The sequence below is a fragment of the Pundamilia nyererei genome, unplaced genomic scaffold (assembly GCF_000239375.1).
Source record: "Pundamilia nyererei isolate P.nyererei 1_Seehausen unplaced genomic scaffold, PunNye1.0 scaffold00012, whole genome shotgun sequence".
Lineage (NCBI taxonomy): Eukaryota > Metazoa > Chordata > Actinopteri > Cichliformes > Cichlidae > Pundamilia > Pundamilia nyererei.
This window is the reverse complement of record NW_005187413.1, coordinates 5,822,660-5,845,122: the sequence shown is the minus strand read 5'-3', so window position 1 is coordinate 5,845,122 and position 22,463 is coordinate 5,822,660.

The window sequence follows — 22,463 nt, the reverse complement described above, 5'->3', positions numbered from 1 at the left end:
GGCTGTAAGGGGGCATCAGTTACCATTCGTTGTAAAACTACACATCAAGAGTTTTGCCACAGAAATCTCACATGTTATCAGTGACAGCTGTGACTTTGAGGCCTGCACACCATTTCTGATCGTCGAGCTGTTCTTATTTACTTGAATTTATTGTTGTTGCAAAAAAAGACTAGCAAAAACTCTGCTTATTGGAATAATGTGAAGGAATTATTAGGTTATTGATTATCATGTTAGCACAAATCAAGTCATTTGGGGTTTTGCAGATTTCTGTGGTAAAACTAAATATCCCTGATTAGATTCAAAAACAATAAGCCAATATAAAATATGCCTGGGTTTAAACATTAAAATCACCATTGGTTATAGTTTCATTTTCTAGCGTGAGCTACAGATCTGCACCAGGCCACAAATAGATGTGTGTTTATGTGACTCGCAGGCTGAGTCTAAAAACACACCTCTCTCTCTCTCCTCTAGCCGCCCTCCTATAAGTCACGGATATCTGTCATTTCACAGTAATTATACTGAGCCTAACACAGAGTGACAGATAGATGTGCTTCCAACCCTGCATTTTTATTTCCCGCTCTGCCTGTAGAGGCCCATCAGATGAGCATTTCAAACCTCATCTGTCTTCTATTCTGATTCTTTTTATTCTTCCCTCTTGTCAGTTTTCTTGTGTTTTGTTGCTTTCACCTCTTCTGACTCTTTTTCTGCTTGTCCACTTCTTTCCCATTTTTTTTTTACTTCTTTAGCTCTTCATCGCATGACGTTCTTGAAACTGTGATGCTTTTTATGTCATCTCACTTTCATGCTTTGGCAATGCTCTTCCTATCGCTGTATTTTTTGGAAACACTTCTTCTGACACAAACCTCATTAAGAAATATACAGCTTTTAAATTTCGCTGTCTGAGCCACTGCAGGTGTGAAAGCACAATCTGACCCCTGTCATCGATGCAAATGCGTTCGGGGTCAATGAGCTGGTCTCATTATTCAGACCAATTTCTGTCCAGTACAAGATCATCCTGTCAGCACTCAAATGACTACAAGTAATCTTTCTACCCTTCCTTACTTTGTCCAACTCTTTCACTTCCCTTTTTTTCTTTCCTGTGTCCTTGTTTCCTGATGAAAATGCAATGAGAGGAGAGCATCTGAGGGAATGAAAAATTCTCTTATAGTTTTTTCAGGAGGAGGCAAAGAAAGCAGGGGAAGAAATAAGAATTTGATGAGCTGAGGAAGTGTGAGACAGAGTACGTTACGAGGGAAATTGGGGAAGTGTGTAGTGACTGAAGCTCCTCCTGTCTAAGCTGTGAAGTCCTTTTAAAGATGTGATTGGTCCCTCCGGTGTGGTTGCGTTCTAAAATGTCCACCTCCTCACTGATATTGTGCAAATTAATAGTTATGTGCATCAGAAAAGATAGCCTGCTGTTTAACACTGATCACTTTAATTGTATATTTTTACATCTATTTCTAAAAAAAATTGTGGTCTATTTCCTGAGATGAAAGAATTGATGTAATATTAAAGAATGTGTCCTTTGTTTTGACTTTTGAAATGTTCAAAAGGTCTTGTTATAGAAATATAATGAAAGGTGTTTTACTGTTCTGTACTGTTCTACAAACATTTTGGTATTCACAGGACACACAAACTGTCTGCTTACTCATTTTTAAGAATAAATATTATGACGGAAAGCGAAACACAGAGTTTGGTCTTTATCTAATATCATCTCACTAAACAAAGAACTTCCTTCTGACATTTTCTTAAAGTCATTCAAATGGATTTCACTGCCTCTGTCTGTGATGAATAGTTTATAGATGAAATGATAGGATCTGATAAGATGACATTTTCCAAAATCCAAAAAAGTGACAGGATCACTGCGTGCCCCTCACTCTCCAGTAGCTTTGTTCCACTTGGTACTGTGATTACTTCTATGTGTCATTTCATAAAATCCCCAGTATAGCTTCGTCTTCCTGAGATCTAATCATATAATCGTTAATTCCTTCCCTTTTAACAAGAAAAAACTCAGAACGTGGCTCAAAGTGAATCGTTTTCTGACCAGTGTTTGAAGAGAGGAAAGATGAGTACTGTGGATGAACCCAGAGAGACCGACTACTGATGAGATCACACCAGCCATAATTCCAGTGTGTTATCAAAACACACACATTTGTGGAAAACAATTGTGAATTCAATACTTGCCCCATCATGCTACTCCACAGCATGACTGCTTTTGTTAACAAAAAGTACCTCATCACTATACCTTGTATAAAGCTTATATGTTTAGCGTGTTTAATATAGTACTTTTTAATATTTATGTGTAAATGAGCGTATGCTGCTTTTTCATTTGCATCTGAATGCGTAACGGCTTTGCAATTCTGTTATTCATTGTATAATGCAATTGCAGATGCTGGGATTATTCTCCGTCTGCATGACACAACTGGGGCTAAACTTTAGCTGTTAGACAGACGGTCTCACAATAGACTCTCGAATACCATAGTACTGAGAGCAGTGCATGGTCAGGTCAATAAATGCAAGGTCATAATGACTGTAGCACATGTATGTCTAAATGTTTGTTCCTGAATTTCTCCTAGATGGCTGGTTCAATCTTGATGAAAAGGAAGCCTATAAACTATTTAGGGGATCTAGATTCATAACATCTACTGTGATTTAGGCAAATATTTACTTTAAATAAAAAAGTGCCTTTTCTTTTCTACTTTATTTGCTTTTAGAAACTGGAATTATGGCTGGTTTACCCTGTAAAGTTGGATTTTTAACATCGTTCAAAATAATATTTAGTATTCATTTAGAAGTCATTAAGCTATTTAAGTGTATTTAAAGTGTATATATGTGTTTATAGGAAGATAATTTTTAAAGATCTATATAACAGTAGACATAAATATGAGCCATACCATGTACAGGATGGACATTTTGTCTTTTTTTATAAGTTATATGTTACTATTGCATTTGCAATAGTTCAGAATTGTTAGTAAATCAATATGTTTTCTTTAAAAGTCACAGCTGTAACTTTACTAAGTTTGCCAGGCGTGTCTATGTGTCTGCCTTTGACAATGGACAATAACATCCACAAGCTCATTCACTGTTATTATAAAAATAATAGCCACAGATTTAACATATAATTATGTATAAAGAGCCATACACTGATGGCCATAGCTACTTAGTCTGTAACAGTAATCGTTAAGAGCAATGTGGCTGTGAGTACATTATAAAAAAAAAACATGCAAAGGTAAAGGACATGAGCGACAAGCAAATGCATCCCATTAAACAAAACTGAGATACATATTTATAGAAATATTTATAGAAATAGGATGATGAGAAATGAGGAAGCATAAGCCAGTGCATGGGAGAGTCAGTAGGAGAAAGGAGAGTAAAGCATTCTTCATTCTCGTGGTGAAGGAATAGCAGATTAGTTGACTCACACAGTTTTCTGGGGCAGTGCTTCGGGACAAAGCCGAGATAGAAACACAACACACGGAGGCCAAAAGTCAGCCGTGCACAAAGATCACAGCAACCTACATTTCTATCCAGATCTTTTGATAGTGAGCAGGATGGGAAAATAAGTGGGCAAGAGCATTTTGTGTAAACACACACACAAGTAACCAATTATCCTTTCATTCATTGCTCTCCTAGTAGTCATATTATTTATAAGACCTGATCATTGTCTGTTGGGAAACAATAATCCTTTTATGTACATTTACTAAAATATGTCATGCTTATTTGCAGTATTGAAACTACTGAATGTCACATAAGTCTATCATACGGTGCCATTTCCACCAAGTCTGACAACATTCTGAATTATTGTTTTCAGTGTTTATCTGCGTTTTGTTTGTGGCTTTGATGTAAATTATATCTTTCTCTGCTGATAAGCACCTCGAGGCAAGACGCAGAAGCATCCAAATGACTGTGATGTGGATGATGACAAAGGCAGGGAAAAATGGAGATAGGCAGAAGCATACGGACAGGCAAATAATGGATAAAAAGCAATAATAGGGCAGGCAAAAGACCAAAAAGAGCCCAAAACCAGATACCATAAGTCAGTAATGAAAGCCCACGTGCAGTGGTTGATAGCTCAGCCACCTGGAAGGAAGAGATTTTTTTCCCTACAAAAACATCATTAAAGAATAGCCTAAGACATATGACAGTTTATAAAACACCCACTTTACTTTTTGCAACCTTAGGTCACCCACAGGTCATGCGGTCGCCTTAGATTTTACACTAAATTTAATCTGTTTTTGTTCGCTCTTGAGTCCATCCTGTTGTGACATGAGGCTGGAGTCATTCCTTTACTTTCAGCAGGGGGCAGCAAATTCCAAAATACCATGACTGAAGAAGGTTGTGCCCCATGAAAATGAATGTGAAAATGTGTGTTTTTGTGCTAATGCTTCTGCAGCCGACTACATGTTATGATTGACTTTGTGTGCATGCTTCTAAACATGCGCAATATACTCTCTTCTCAGAAATACATGCATGTGTGCATCTCTTTGCCATTATAGCCAATGTTGCACTTTATAACCTCACCATGCCTTATATGGCATCATGTAATAACAGGCATATTTCATTCTTGCACCTTCTCTCTCTCAGAAAAGCAGATAAAATACTTTTCAGCTCAACAACACTGAGGACATGCCTCTGCACATCTGTATTTTAAATGTGTGCATGCATGTGAGACATTTTCTGCATGCACCTGAGAGTTTGAATCATGACTTCTTGGGGTTTCACATACACAAAGCAAGCGAGCCTGAGTGTGCTAGATGGAAAGTGGGTAACCAGCAGAGGGATGAGCATGCTGAAAAAGTCAAGAAGCGAGAGATGGAGAGATGGATCACGTAGGGAAATAGAGATGGGAGGATCACGAAAGAGAGTAATCTACTGCGTAATAAAAAAATATGACACGGTAAATATGGTTTCTGTACTTGGTGAGGTGTGAGGGTAGAGAGGCTGGACAGAAAACTCTGAGGTCAGAAAAGGTTACATTGTTCATCTTGCTCTGTATTATAGAGCCACACACTGCTCCATATACCAACTGATGACAACATCTGTTTCCATTGTTGTGGGTTTCACACACAAAGCAAAGGAGCTGACCATTTCTGAAGAATGTATTCTGTAAATAAGCTAATAAACATCGACTTATGTCATTTATTCTGTATTAAAACAAACACACAAACGACATACTGAAAATAATAATGGATTGCATTTATATAGCGCTTTTCGAGACCTTCAAAGCACTTTACAATTCCACTATTCATTCCCTCTCATATTCACACACTGGTGGAGTCAAGCTACAGTTGTAACCACAGCTGCCCTGGGGCACACTGACAGAAGCGAGGCTGCCATATCGCGCCATCGGCCCCTCTGGCCATCACCAGTAGGCGGTAGGTGAAGTGTCTTGCCCAAGGACACAACGACCGAGCCGGGCTCGAACCGGCAACCTTCCGATTACAAGACGAACTGCAAACTCTTGAGCCGCGAACGCCCGATAATAAGTTATTAATGAATCAAAGAAAGCATTTCTTTATATGTATTTGTTTGTTTTATCTCATTGTGTGTCAGGTTTCCTTCACTTGCTAGACAGTCGATGTCATCGATTTTATGGGTGATGATCAAATCATTCAAATAGTCAGTCAGTCAATATATCTATACATTTGGACCAGGTCACTAAAGAATTAGAACTATGTCAATTTCTGTGCCAGAAAACTATAAACACTACTACATGTTCAAATACACAGAAATACACTCAACCTACATGTGAACTTTAAAATGCTCTGAAATTATGAAATGAATTTAAGTTAAATTGTGCATTGATTTCTACTGTAGTGCATTTATTCCTTCTCTGGGTGATCTATTAATTTCTACTCAGAGTCAGGGAAAGGCTATTGCACCGGAATTGGGAGTTTGACCCATATGCCAACATTTATTCCGTATACCATTATTTGTGTCAGGAGTTAAGTGTGTACTGTGTAGTTAAGAGGATGAGGGGACTGAGAAAGAGAGAGACATGGAGAAATAAATTGCATGGGTAAGGAATTCAATGAGATCTGCCTTGGCACCTTCTTTGAGTTGTCATGGGTCAAAGGAGAAGATGTCTGAAGATGCTCCAAGCATCTTTCTTTCTCGGTCCCACCATCCCTTTCCTCTTCAGTAAGCAGCAAACAGAGTGTAGCCTAAAATTCTCAGCATTATCATCTTTGATGCAATAGTGTTTATTATCCAAGGGGGTGATCCATTAGCAAGGATTGGCAGTACCCCATTTTTAGCTATGATTTATTTTAGATAGATTTTCATGCTATTAGCTAAACTGTGGAAAACACCCAGCAATAATCTCTAATCAGCTGTTTTGTCACAATCATTATTTTACAGTCTGATATGAATGACTTTTACAAAAGCTGAGCTGTAATCCTACCTGTGTGCAGCTAACAAGGATGAACAACCGTGAAATGAGCAAGTGGCTGCTGTAAAAGGTCAAACTCTGTGATGTGTGAATAAAAGGAAGGATCAGAGACTGGTCTAAAGCTTGGGGGAAAGTGTTGTTTTTCACGCCTGCTTGACATCTACATACAGTAAATTAAATTTTATTTGCCACTGAAAGCTTTTCATAGTCCATCTACAAATTTGTTTCATGTGAGGGAGATCTCCTTGCTATATTTTGTTTTTGTTTTTCATGTTTTACTTTGTAAGCCACTAAAAATACTATATAAAAGCAGTATTATGTGGCAAAAGTGCAAATGCACATGTGAATGTGAACTAAATCATTTGTGTCTGCTTAGTAGACTCAATGAGTGGTGTATGCCCATTGGGTAAGCACTGGTTTATGCAGTAATAGCTTTTGGCAGCTGTGTAATTTGTGTTTATTTGTCTCTGACCTTGGAAAATTCTTTTTTGCAGTGCAGGTGTCATTGGTAAAATCCACACATACGCACAGAGAAAACAATGAGAAATAAGCGCTGTTTGTACACAGCTACACCATTTCACACACCAAACATATAATCCACACATGCATATTCCCCAGTACACAGGTTACACATACATGTACAATGTGATGATAACTCATCATTCAGGGACCATCCTTTGACATTGTTTCCAATTTCACTTCAAGTAGTTGTCTGGTTGTCTCACTAGTTAGGTGGGGGCACCAGCTCTGTGTTATATTGAAATATTAGATAATGATGACTTCCTAATGAAAGTGAGTGAAATAGAGTCATCGTGACATGTGATGTCACATGTCCGAGAGTAGTTTCTGAGTAATCATGAACCAAAATTAATAATACTTTAATTGGCATTTGTTACTTAGTCAGTGGTTAAATTATGTGCCAAAAATTAAGTGAAATTGCCTTTCAATGACCTTTATTGTATTACTTTTAAAGAAGCTGGCCTTTTAATGCTGGTGTTGTCAATTTCAAAATATAGGCTGACATTTCAGCATTTTGATAATCCATGCAGATGTATTTAATGATGTATCACTTTGTCTTTTTAGATTCCATTATTAAGCATTATGCAAATAATAAAATGTAGATGTATCTGCAGCGTTTAAGTAGCATACACATAATGAATGAAATATTATAACTAGCAATATATATAACACATGAAACAATATGCAAATGATGTAACAAGAACATAACATCACATTCACAGGGAAATTATTAAATAAATGTAATATATATGATGAAGAAATGGGAGTGAGACAAAACATTTTTTTATAAATCCAATTTATTGAAAACAGCGCTTAAACTGAAACAGGCTGTTTTATAGCTTTTTTTTTTTTGCCTGTCCCGTTTGGCTCTTTTGCCATCAGAATGATTGTCTAAAGGCAAAGAAAGATGCCCAACGGATTTACTTTACCAAATTGACCATCCCAGCCTTGTCATAATGGTCCATTTGATTCACCTTTTATTGTTTATTTTATTTTCACTTGCTGAATACGGGACAGACTTGACTGGGGGATAGAAGGGGAGAAAGAAAGAGGGAAATAGGCTGTTTTATAGCTTTAGGACCACACCTCCAAAAAAAAATGTCGTGCCAGTAACGTTGGAAACCATTAGGACCATCAAGGTTACGTTTTTTCTCATCCGAGAATAAAATTTTGTTTTGTTTTTGAAGCCATTCAGTCTCAGATGCCATCTGATGGTTATGGGGCTGCAGTCGGCACCAGTAACTGCCTTAATTTGGCTTGAGGATGGTCCAATGTCTGGATGGACAGCCAATTGGATCCTCTGGTGCAGTGCTGGTGAAATTATTTGGGGTCTTCCACTTGACTTTTTTTTTAAACAACCCTGGAGATCATTTAAGAAATTCCAAATGGCTGCCTTACAGGGTCTCTCCTCAGTACGAGAGACCCTACTTATGTAGTTCAACAACCTGACCACGTTCAAAAAGGGAACTTTATTGGCCTTTGCCATCAGAACGTCACAACAGTGTGACTACCTGACAGAAAATGTCAATGAATCCACATTTTTGCACATATTTGGCCTTTTAAAGGCATGTGGTCCTAAACTTTTGATCAATTGCATGCTCAAAAAATGTTGTCTCACTCCGATTTCTTCTTGTTGCATGTTGAAGATCTACTTGGAACCTTGTTAAGATCCAACCATGCAAAATATGATTGTTTGCCATTTTTCAAATGGTCTTAAACATTTGATCAGGTTAGGGTTATAGGGTATATATACATTCATATGTTACAATCATTCTAGTAATGATTCACTGTGTGTTAGGATGCCTGGGTCGTTGACCCAGGGTATTTGAGTTTATTATATTATTTATACTTTTTGGTCTTTGGTTTCTTTGAGTTCTGTCTTATGGTTTATGTCTCTGTCTTCTTTAGTTGCTCTGTCTCCCCTATCACCTGTATCCCCTTGTCTAGTTTGCGTCTCTGTGTATCCTTAGTTCCTATATCCCCGTGTTCAGTCAGTGTTTGTGTCTGCCCTGGTCCCACGTCTCTGTTCCCTCTGTAGTGCCTGCATGTGAGTCTGTGTTATGTGTTTCCTGTTTTACTTTGAAGGTCTCTGTCTCATCTCAGTGTGTTCAGCTTACGCTTCCTTTTGTCTCGTCAGTTCTGATTTGCCCCAGCTGTGTTTCCCTCCTGTTATTCATTCCCTGATTGCTCCTTCTGTGTATTTAAGCCCTGTGTTTCTCTGTGTCCGTGTCGCGATCTACCGTTTATTTTGCTGTGTGTTTTGTCAATCTGCCGGTGTTAGTTTATTTTTGACCTTTTTCCCCAGTTATGTTATGTTTGAGTTCAGTATTAAATCTGTTTTAGTTTAAGTTCTGTCTCTGGAGTCTGCACCTTGGGTCCTATTCCTGTCTGCACACAGCCACACCTAACACTGTGTGACATACTTTGATTCTAATAACTGTGTGTAACTACAGTGGTGTATAATTCTTACACCACTGTAGAGAACTGTCTAGTTTTGCTGCTCCTTCATTTCCCTCATGACACTTTTTTGTCACAGATCAAAACAATCAATTCTGTCTTGCTTGTTTTACCACCTGTCAGTGTTTAAATGGCATCTATGTGGGTGTCACATGTGATCAATGGTGACAAAAGAAAGCTATTACGTTCCCAAAAATAAAAAAGGTACATCTGTGTTGATGTACCGTAAACACAATTGCACTTATACATTCACAGTGTCACACCTGTATGTGTATCAAATGTATATGCAAAGTTTTACTTGGTTCACACAACATGCATATCTACACAATCCATGCACCACATTCACTATTCTGACTAACTTCTACTATAAGCTGAGGTGAGTGAGTCCTAGGCTTTCCCTGCACTGATTTTCTGTATTTTCCTGTCTTAACAGGAAAAGGATTAAAATCAGAAGTTTTGTATTCTATGATCATTTGTTATTTTTCCATCAAGGTGCATATGGTAACAATTAGAAATCAAGCATAGCACATAATTATTATTACATCATTAGTTAATATTTAAACAACAATTATTACACAGATCATGCATTTATACTAATAAAAAACAGATAAAGATATAGTTGGGTCTTTTATGATGTTTGTGTTGACTGCTGCATATTTGTTTTATTATTTTTATGTTTATTGTTTCCTACCTATCTGAACAAATGAATGTTACAAAAGCCATTTTAAGAAAATGCAGTCTAATAAAGCTGAACTGCATTCTGCACAAACATTGCTCTTTAATGAGTCTAAAAAGATTTACAGCTGCAACATATCACAATAATATACATTTTAAAAGACAAGTTTGCAGATGAAGGACGTAGACTGAATTTAAGGCAGGCATATAACATTTATATCACGAGCCTGATAGAAGTACGACCCAGCCGATGGCCTCTTATCGTCTGTCTCTTATCTTCTTAGGAGCTCTGAAACCTCTTAGATGGTTGAAAAACATCAAGCTTGTGATTTAATCCTGAATAATATTTGAATAATATCAGTAATATCGGGCACACTAAGAGACTGTTTGAATTTATTTACTTTGCTATTCTGAATTGCATTGAGATAAAATAATAACTTTACAACTGTAACATTTCCCAATGACATTTTAAATATGGTGAAACCTCTTCAGTCAACTCCTTACTCCTGAATGGCTTTTTTATTGTGATGCTCCTCCCTCCAGTCCCCACGAGGAACACAAAGAAGCTTAAAGCATAAAGTCTTCACTCCCAAATGTTAATGCTTTCTACTTGGTTATGTTAGTCTATACCACCAAGTGAAATGTTTAAACATACCAAGCAAGCAGTAAATCACATGTAAAAACACTACCAGCACAATCAGTTATCTATATCTGTCATTTATCATAATAATATTATTATTACAGCGCCATAACATTAATTTGTACATCATCTTCATGACAGTGAAGTTGTGATTTTCTTTTCAGGTGCAGCATATGCAAAGAAGTAGTGCAACTTGACCAGTTTCTTCACCTGAGAACCAGAACGTTCCTATTTTGAACCTTGTGGTCAGATAACCCGAAGCTTAGATCTATGGAGGCCAGCATCAGCGGGATTAGAGCAGCGTAAAGCTCAGCCCCGAGGTGAATTCTTAACTTTTTGAAATTGTATGAGCCACTGACTAATAGCCACCTCTCAAGCTTATTTTGTGTTTTATCTAACTGCACCTTGACAGCTATAATAGAAAAACACATCCACAGCTTTTACATCAAACACCAACAGACAGCAAATGCGCAGTTTCATTATTTGCATCTGCGCTATATTTGTTGCGTGGTATGTTTGGGACCAAGAGCTGTTACTCTTCTTTTTCACACTTTTCTCTTACTATAACTCTGGTACAAGTTAATCTTGGTTTCATCTGTCCAAATATTTTTTTCCAGATATCGTTTAGATGCTTTTTGACCTTCTTGTTCGTGTGCTTGAGTATAACCAGTGGTTTGCACCTTGTCTTCTGTGGACTTTCAGGCCTTTAGTTGTTGCTGAGCTGTTTATTTAGATTTATCAACCTAATGAAAAAGCTGTAACTCATAAATTCTGTACTTTATATCTATTTCAGGTATTATGTCTGCTTCATATGTCACGAATAATAAAGGAATTTAGCACAAAGCTTTTGTAAAACACATCTAATTACATCTAAAAGTCTGCACTCCAATCGCATCTTAATTGTTTGAATATGCTGAGTACTGAAGAGGATATTCACCAACACATGTCCAGTGCCCTAAACACTTTTTGTTGTTCTGTTTAATAAACTTTAATTAAGTCACACTGATGCTGGTAGCAACACACACACACATATACACGCACACACACAAAGAAAACGTGTTGGGTTTGTCATTTCTTGTCTCTTAGAATCATTTAAGCTCTGGGGCCTTTGTAGAGGACACAGCTATCATCAAAAGGATTGACTCTGTATTTGGCCAGGTGATGATGATGGTTGAGGAGGAGGAGGAGGAGGAGGAGGAGAAGGAGAAGAGGAAGTAGAGAACTAGAGAGCTAGACAGATGATGAGAAAGATGGAGCGAGAGATATGTCATAAAGATGTCTGTCCAAAAACACTGCTGGCGATACTAAAATGAGACTCCCTATCATGGTTGTGACCTCTTGTCCCTGCTGTACCAGAAGCCATAAAATTAGATTGTTAAGGCTTCTTTTGGAACTCTTATGGCCAATTCTAATTCTTACTCTTATCTGTTGCTACAGATAGATTTTAATGAGACGTTGAGTATTAAGTTCATACCACAGAGAGAGAGTGAACATCACAGGGAGGATAGACAAAATGTTACAGGAAAAACATAATAAACCATAAAATCTGATATAGTGCCACTAAGTGTTTTGACCATGTTCTCACATAAAATGGTGCTTAATGTTTATTTTGAATGTCCATTTTTGATTTGTATGTTAGTGTTAATACCCACAGGAAACCTCCAAAATCAGAATTCTTAATAATGACTAACCTAATGACTATAGGCCTTACTCAACCCAGTCAAGATGGGCTGATAACCATAATTCCCACATTTGACTTTTGTCCTTTTGGATAATAAATGTCGTCATGTTTTCCTATAATACATGTGTGAGACATATTTTGATTTCCCAAGCTATTGCCAATAATGTGCTTAGATTCTAGTAACCTTGATGGTTAATGGGCAAATTGCAAAGGAGTAAATCATTAATCTTAAGTTGCAGTTAGGATTCATGTGGCAGGCACCTTCTGTAATTTTAAGATTAGACTTACAACTTTCCATTTTGATAAGTTTACAGTTAGGGCTCGATCAGGTGACCTTGAAGCATCTCTTAGTCATACCACACTTGGTTCAGGCTGCTGAAGCTCTTCCAATGATGAACTGAACATTTTTCTCCCACTCCCCATGGGCTTATACAACACCTGTCCTCCCATAGTTTGTGTTTTGCCCTGTCTTCCTATGCTTTCCTCTATTTTTATATTGCTCTTTCCCCTCATTACCCAACCAGTCTGGACACATGGCTGCACCTTCATGAGCCTGTTTCTGCAAAAGGTTGTTAAAAAGGAGTCTTTTCTTCCCACTATCACCTAATTGTTGGGGTTTTCCATCTTATATCACAGGGGGTTTACCCTGCAATATAAATTGCCTTGAGGTGACTGTTGTGATTTGAAACTATATGAATACATTTGAATTGAAATGAACTGAACTAAATATTTGCTCCAAATGTAATGAAATTCCCTCCAGCCATTTAAGAGATGCAAGTGCGATCACGGAAATGAGATGAACGCGAGGTCAGGGTGACTTTTGATCACCATCACACAGGAAGGTCATTCTTACATTTTGTGCCAAATTTTAATAAATCTCTTTAAGGTGTTCACCAAGGGTATGTGTTGATCGGCTGGATGGATGATGCAAACTTAAACATAAAAAGTGTCTCTGCTTTGCTCAGATTCATAAGGACCTACTGTATACTAGTGAATAAACTGTTTTCTGCCCTGTGCTTCTGACTTCTACCCCAGCAGTCTCTCTTCTATTATCCATCTCTCCTATTTTCCTCTACCTTTTCTCCCCTCAATATATCTTTCTTTCACTCTCTCTTTCTCTCTGTCATCCTATTTCGCTCTCTTTTCTCGCCCTCTATTTATATCCCTCTGTCCCTCTCTCTGAATGAAGTGTGAAATAAAATTAATATCAAGGAGAAGAGGTCCCTGAAGCATTTGGTAATCTGATAAGAAACTGGTCTAATTTTAGGGTTTGGGGAAAAATATTGTCTGATATGTTATAATATGTTAATGTGCTCTTATACAGTATAGACCATTTTTAATTTCTCTGATACGTTTGGCTGAAATACTTGTTGGAAGAACGATTTCTGAATTTGAATGAAAACAGACGTAGTGAATGAACTTTCATGGCAATTATATAAAAAAAAAATCAATCAGAGACTCCACATATATATTCACATATGAAAAATGTGTATTAAGCCTCCCCTATATGGGTTTAACATGAGGCAACATTAAAAAAGAATCCTTCCAGTGCACAGACTCCAAATATTATCAGCAGAAGGAGAGCAAAATAGAGTTTGCGTGAGAGAGTAAAAAGAGATCCAATAGCCTGAAGATGGAGCAGCATACATTTATATTCATCATCCATTACTATAGAGAGTACAGGAAAACTACACTAGAGCACTGCTGTATTTATCACTCCAAAGAGCAGTCAACTGTTGGGAAATTCACCTGATTTTTTTATCTACCAGCAAAAAAGTTAATTTTGGTGAGTGGCTGCATCAAAAAGACAGGGCGCACGTCAAGGGAAGGCACGCTAAATCGAAATGCCGTTTAAAACCATCTCAGTTTTCTCATCAAACTTTTTACTGGAGTCAAATTTCAATTTGGAATTATTTTCCCACCTATGTGAAAATCAGTTTAACTTCAGCTATGCAACTCAGAAAGAAGCGAGCCAAAGGTGCCTCCGGTGTTGGCAGAGTGAGCTGAAGTGTGTCTGAAATGTCTGTCTGCCAGGTCGGATGAAGAAGACATGGATGAGAGCTTCAAAGCTAAAGGAACACCTTCTCCTCTAGATCTGTTGAGGTTAATTTTATACTTTATAAATTTCCCTTTCTTTTGCTGCCTCTCTCCCACTTGTCTTCTCTCATTTTCTTCTTCTTCTCTCTCTCCATTGACTTCATCATCCACTTTCCTTTCCTTTTTCCAGAATTCTGTGTTTTATTTCTTTCTTAGAGTTAGATGTATACCTCACTTCTGTAGCTCTCACTGGATTTTACGTGCATCCCCAGAGACGGTAAAGACTTCTATGAATCTACAAACAGCAGTATAGCACATTAACCAAATTTCCCATGCCTAATGGTGTGTCAACAGGGATAGGCTATTAACATATAATGATGTGCTTTGCGATAACGAGTGGATTACTTGGTTTACTATTACATGAGTGGCTGCACGGAAATAACATAGTTGGAGAGGAAGCTAATTTGGTCCTAACTCAGTGCCTGAAGCGATTTTATCTGTTTTTCCTGTATGTATGAAGTGCCTCTCCTCTGCTGAGAGTGCAATATGGTGAGAAGCTAAAGACCTTGTAGATGTGGTGTGAGCGTATATTTTCATTAGCTTGCTGAAAGAATAGTCATTATGTTTAATTTTTGTTTGCACTGTCAGCAAGTCGCCTTCTTTTATCCTTTTGTGCTGTTGTGAGTTGATGAATGTTTCTTGCGCATTCATTCATTTGTCCCTGTCTCGCTTGTGCTCCTGTTGTTTTTATAGGATACATGTTCACAGAGACTCATATAACGTCAATTAAATATAACAGCATGGCACACAGATATACTGTTGTGTGACAATTTAAGGATGCTGTACAATTATTAGCGTAGTTCTGGACTGACTGACTTACCCTTCGAGGTTATTTTAAGTTTAATTTACTTTTATTTGACAAAAAAATGGATACTGCTGACCACATCGCTGTGCTACTGTACTGTATGTTCAGGGAAAACCAACTTTATTGTAACAATAGGCATACGGTAACATATTAGGTTTTTTCTCAATTTTAGTAAATACAAAATATTAAAATTTGTAATTTGCACCTCTAAGCTTGATGTTGAGCTGAAAAATATTATCCCACATCACAGCAAAAGGCAGGATATGTGGGATCTTTCAGGCCTGTATGTCTAGTATGAACAGTGCTTAAAAAAAGGTGTTTGTGTGTGGGGGAGGGGGGGGGGAGGGGGGTTACCCGTGGTGGAGAGTAAGATTTTTTTCAATATCCATTAGCAAACTATGTCTCTTCATCAATATTCATTTCCAGTCACAATGCATATCATGCAACTTACTGACGCATGAAAATTGATTTTCATTGATTTACATTTTCTAATTAGAATAAAATCCATTTATGGTTAAAGAGACAAGAAATTATTAACAATTTTGAGCAACAATTTACTTTCAGTCAACATAAACAAAGTATTGAAAAAACTGAACTTCAAACTGAAGACAGAATGAAATGACTGTAGCACGATGGGTGCTAAACCAGATGCAGCCAAGCAGAGGAATAGCTTCATGGAGGCTAACAGTGACCCTGCTCCAGGTTTGCTTTTTAGTGATGCGTACTAATGAATGTTTAATTTCATTTATCAAAGCAATTTGGAAAACAAATGTACTGTAAGTAAAAAAGCTTTAAAAAAGTGGAAAGATAAACACCATTTAATTATTTGGCCAATAAAATGCATTCTGATTCTGAATTTTGTGGTTTTTAAGTTTGAAATATTGACATTTTTCTGTTTGCCTATTGTTCTTTTAGAGAAGTATAGCTTCTCTAAAAGAAGCCCATTTATCTTCCAAAATTTTCTCCCTTTGTCACTTTCATTTGATTTCCCCGCTGACAGACAGAGACCCAAACAAACAGCCACAAAAACATGCCCTTCTTGGCAGAGGTAAGAATGGCAAGAGTAGTGGGCTTGAAGCAAGCTTTGTCCCACACAGCATCTGTGCCATCTTGGCTATTTATATGGTTGAGTGTCAGGAAAATGGGGACACTTTCTTGCAGGTGCTCTCATCTGCACACAGCTTTTTTCATAGCATTCACACAATTACATGCTAAAAAAAACAAACCCTCTTGTGTTTTTAGTGGACGGTCAATGAGAAAACATAATTTGTTGCTAAAGAATGTAACGTGAACATTGCTTGATAAACAGTAAATAGATGTTGTGATGTGCATGTTCTGTGATGGACTGTAGAGCCTGTTGGCATGATACAGCAGGTGGCAGTGGCAGACAATTCAGCGACGAATGATGTCCCTAAAAAGTGAAAGCTCATTTTAAAAAGGCTAATAAATTAACATTAACCTGTTCATGTTTGGGATTGTAAACTTGGTTAAAGGCTCTTTTAACAGGGAACATAACATAGCATATTGAAGTCTGTTGGAACTGTACTTTTAGCTTTGCAAACTTACACTCTGCTGCACAACTTTCACATTGTAACTTGTATAGCCGATGTACATTTACTCACACTCCTCCAAAAGTTAATTAGTCTGTTGCAGATTTGAGGACAATCGTGCTTGCGAAGGGAAGCATCTCATTCCAGTCGCATGCAATGAGATACTTTTAGGGCATTGCAGAGAAATGGAAATCAGGCTGTAGATAATTAAGCTAATATAGAGTTGATTAGATAGTCCTAACAGACTGTATTTATCCTCAGGTGACATCCCTGATGGGTAAATTCAACACCTGGTTTAATGTATGACAACAAAAACTTTTCCATCCCTGTCTACAGCGTCATCTGGACCAGCCGTCGTCCTCTGATCATTACTACAAGCATTGTGATAGTCCAGAAACCACTGATTCAGCTTCATGTAAACATCTGTATTCATTAAAGGTCTCTATGTTGTCATTCTTTCATTTATTTTACGTTTACAATACTGTAGCTTTGCTAACACTTTTGCTTTCATCTTTACTCTCCCTTCATGTTTTCCCACCTCCTCTATTATTTTTTGTTCCATTATTTTACCTTCTTTAGTCTCTTCTCCCTTTCTCGTTTCCCTGTCTCATTCTTTATTCCCTCTGCCCCCCCCCTACACTATGAGTAAAGTACGTCAGTCGGAGCCTGGCAGCCAGAACTGTCAGCACTGTTCACGATAAACTTTCAGTGATGTAGACATACAATAGTTAGGCCAGCAGCAGTGCCTAGCTGTTGATGATTTTAAAATGGCTTGCCCCCTTCCAGCCCTTCCTCGTGTTCTCTGTTTTCCTTTGTTTATCGTTCTTCCTGCATCAATTTAAAATCTGCTTTGTAAGTTGTCCTTTTTTCTATTTCTACACTGTTCAGTTTTACGGCAAACCTATTTCTCTATGCTGCTTCTTTTATCTCTGATTCATTTTAAGCTACTACATTTACCTGTCTTCTTTTTTTCTTTTAAATTCTAGTCTGTAAATACCCTCCCTTTATTTCAATTTCTTCTGAATATCTTAAGTTATCTATCTGTCTATAAAACCTGAAGGTCACTAACTGAGTATAAGATACCTCTCTTTGGATACAGTCAGTGGTTTCCCCAAAAATTCACATTTTCACTGTTAGATAAATCAGAAAAATTGTAGGGGGGAGAAATACTTTTGAGAACACACCGCTGAGCAAAAAACCTCCACTAAAGAAGAAAATGACGGATGGTGACTGTTATCCTCAATCATATCTATTTTCTCACTTGGGCAGTAAGAAAGGTGTTGTATTTATGTTCAAACATGTGCAATACAATCTCATTTTCATGCAACAGGTATTAGCCCATCAGCATTTTCTCTAGGCATTACCTGCCCTCTCTTTTGTGTAGAATGAGCTTATGCTGTTGCTCTCCCCTGCAGGTGCCACAGCTTTTCTCCTGTGGAGCTAGATCGCAACTGATTCCACTCAGCAATCAGCACTGGGTATGAAAGCTGGGGGAATTAGTTGGCCAGCCCCAGTGGGCCAGCTTCAATTGTGTGCTGCAGCTGCATTCTCTTCATTCATTTCATCAGCATTTGGAGTTTTACCTCATATGTATGTGACTAGATGCATTTATAGTTCTACTAATTTGTTTGCAGAAAAGTTGCAGATGGAGTGGAAAATGAGCCAGCCAAGGACAGGCTTGTAATTGTCTTTACTGCACAATGTCAAACAGTTATCATCTCAGTGATGTTTAGGCTCAAGACTGCTGTTTTGGATGGTGACCTTGAGTCAGAAGCCGGGTTAATATAGTTTGAAGGACTGGGGCTTTTAAAAGGCAGCAGATACGTAATAAAGGAGACCACGAGTTCCAGCCGTGCAATCATTTAAAAAGTTTGACCTTTAAATACAAATTCTGAATAAATATATCTCGGTCTTTGACTTTGAGTCTTTGCTTTGATTCTGGCCATTCATTTTTTAAAATTCTTCTAAGTGACTCTTGGACTCTAGAGTTGTTGGATTCTTGTTTATCTTTCACTATTAATTTATGTTTAGTTTTTCTGCTGTTTTTTTAAATTCTTCTTTGATTTCATTATCGTTTTATTAATTTTAAGCATTAGTTTCTACTTCTCTGTTTGAGTTTCAATGTTACCATGTTTCTTGTTTTTCATATTTTTGTGCTGGTTGAATTTCTTTTTAATCCCTCTGTTATTCTAATAAATAACAATGAATTTTATTTTTGTGATCTCCTATCTCCTGTTGCAGCAGCTGTGTTGTCTGACCTCTCTGTATGTTTTTAATTATTGTTTTATATTTTTGTGTAAGATCACTTTCTCTGCTGGCAGTAGATTTATCCATGTTTGTGATTGGTCAGATGCTGCAACCACCACCCCTTTCACATTAACGTGCTTGTAGCTTGACTGGAAAACCCTGTGCCACCATATACAGTTGATAATCACCTTCATGCAACAGCTTAGCTTATTTGCTGATACTAGGGATACGCCAGGAATGGTGAACTCACTTCATAGTGCAATCAGCTGAATTAGCTGATGCATTTTTCAAGGTCTTCTTGCCTTCTTGTGAGTAGTTTGTTCATTTCCTGTTTTATTTTGATAGTATGTTTTGTTTTGGATTTTGCATCTTGGTTGGCTGTCTAATGGTCATCACCTGTGTTGTTTACATGCAACTGTCTTAGTCCTCTCGTGTGCCTAATCCCCTATCCCTCTGTGTGTGTGTATAGTTTCATCTTTTGTCCTGGTGAAGTTGTCTCCTGTTGTTTCCTCCCTCAGGCTTCCCAGGTTTATCTTCTGGTTCTTCCTGTTATTTCAACTTTTTGGACTTCTTCAAATCATGGTTGTTATTTTTCTTAACTTTCTTTGTTTCAACTTTCTGTTAATTTAAGGAGTTGTGTTATAATATGTCACAATATATTACACTTTATGTAACTGCACCCATTCAAAAGCCTGTAGATTCTTCAGGCAAGGTTAGATCGGTCCCCCTTTGTGTTCTGCTTCAACGGGTGGCTCATCCACAAAAACACCCGTTGGAACCTTTTCACTTGTCACTGTCACTCTACATCACAAGCTAGCCAAACAGACAACCATCCTGAGAGCGATGTCATAACACATCTGCTCCTCAAACTACATCTCTAGTTAGAAGCTTTGATATGAAGAAATGCCTGCCTTTTCTTGAAGACAGTCAAAAGATACTATGGCAAAAGGAAGCAGATTACACAGGCACTGAGGGAGGTCTTGTGATTGTCTCTTGGAACTGATGGTAAGAAAGAGGCATACAGCAACATCTGTTTGCTGTAGGCTACGATGAGTCTTAATGCAAACTGTCATCCCAGAAGAGCCTTGTTTTTTTCCCCCAATTCTAGATGATATGGGTATTATTGCGTCTTTATTTGTTTTAAGCTCTTACATTTGGTAATTTGAAGCCTAACAGTTAGTGAAACTGATCATAGTATTCATTAAACATTAGTGCTAAGCTTATGAAAGCTCATCAACCAAGAAGATTCTTTGACTTTTTAAAAAATGCATTAGTTTGTAATTTAAATTTCTCTGTAAAATCAATAGCATGCTGCATAAGAATGTGTAGTGACTGCCCCAGTTTGGCAGGGCATAAAATTGTTTAATGTATCGATATCTTAAACACTGAATTATAAAATAGGGCAGAAAGATGAAGTTCAAAGAAACAAGTGTCATGCCAATTATCTTTTATCTGTGTGTGATTTCTATCACCACATACAATAGCCATCAGGCATCAGATAAGATTAAAACCTACCTAACATCCCAGTGATAGCCTCAGTTTCATCATTCACTTTTCTAACGTAGTTATTTCATTTTATTAATTGGAAAAAACTAGATTAAATTATTTTTTCCCTTTACTACGGAATGTAAATGGAAACCAAACTCTTACAATAAATACTTCATATTTGTTAGTATAACCATAAGGGAACTTGGGTATGTGTGATACCAAATACGTGTGTCACCCTTGTTCCCTTAGATATAATGTTAATGCAGTGAATATATACTCATAAACATAAATATATGTATACATTTGTATAAATATAATAGTGTGGTGGACAGTGGGCGCAATGTTAGAACCGGTGTCTGGCAATCGCTCGCCTCTTTCAGTCACACAGTGAGCGCAAATATAGTGTTTTGACAGGGAGTTGCTGGCCCTGCACCTCGCAACGCGGCATTTTCGTTTTTTTCTCGAGGGTCGTAGCTTTATCGCATACGTCAATCATAAACCTTTGACGTTTGCGATGTCCAAGGTCTCTGAACCGTGGAGCACGTGCCAGCAGCGACAGTTGGCAGCCATTTCCGAGTTTACAACAAACATTCAGCACGTGACTGGTATGTCCAACTGCGTGGCTGACTGTCTGTCCCGCGCGCTTGTTTCTCCCATTTATGTTGGCATAGACTTTTACGCTATGGCCGCTGACCAGCGTGCTGACCTGGACGTCCTTGCCCTTCGGTCTGCGCAAACGGGCCTTGTACTGGAGGACAGACCCGTGTGGAATGGCGGGCCTAGCCTGCTTTGCTATGTTTCCACCGGCCGTCCGCGTCCTGTAGTTCCCCTTTCATGGCGTCGTGTTTTCGACTCAGTACACTCCCTCTCTCATCCAGGCATCCGGGCCTCGGTCGAGCTGGTCAGCTCTAAGTTCGTTTGGCCAGGCCTTCGTAAATCGGTGAAAGACTGGGCAGCGGCGTGCATCCCATGCCAATGCGCTAAGATCCATAGGCACACGCAGGCGCACCTCGAACCCTTCCGCGTCCCAGGGAGGCGTTTTGATCATGTGCACGTGGACCTGGTTGGTCCTCTGCCGCAGTCACAAGGTTTCACACACCTTTTGACTGTAGTGGACCGCACAACCCGCTGGCCCGAGGCGGTGCTTCTGGAGTCCACTACAGCAGAAGTGGTGGCATTTTTGTCAACGTGGGTTTTGCGTTTCGGCCCCTCGCCGAAATAAACGAGGAGTGTAAATCGAGAGCTCTCGTGTTGTCTCTGTTTACCTCCACGATAGTCCAGATTTATCATTGTCACTTTCAAATTAAACTTCATATGTTTTTTATACATATCTTTCATATGTTTACATACAAATGTTATCATTACATTTGCAGATAATACAAAGGTAAACCCCAATTTTCCACAACTTGTAATATTAGATGCATGTTTTAAAAAATATTTTAAGTCTGATATCACTATATATTAATAGTCATAAACATTACTTTTTAAAATCTCAAGAGCAACATTGGTTTTCCATAAACAGTATTCTGGTTACTGGTTCACAGCTGACATATTTTCTTTTGTAATCATGAAATTCTCCCTGTTAAAACTATTTGTTATCTTCCTTTTTTCACAGCAAATTTTTTTCTTGTTACAACTCACTGACAGAACCCTGGTCTGAACTCAAACACAACTCTGCAGTCGTTACAAAAGACAGATCCTAGCTCTAATTGCCAGGATCAATAGCTGTTTAGATGTATAAACATGGCAAATGACCTCTGATGCAAATTCCTAATATGCAACAGGTATATATCTCTTCATATATTGTCTTTGGTCAATGCTGTCCTTTCTTTCTTGATCATTTTCTTTAGATTTTAGGGTGGTTTAGCTCCTGATAGATGGTGATGATTGCATGTTCTGTTTTAATAGACATC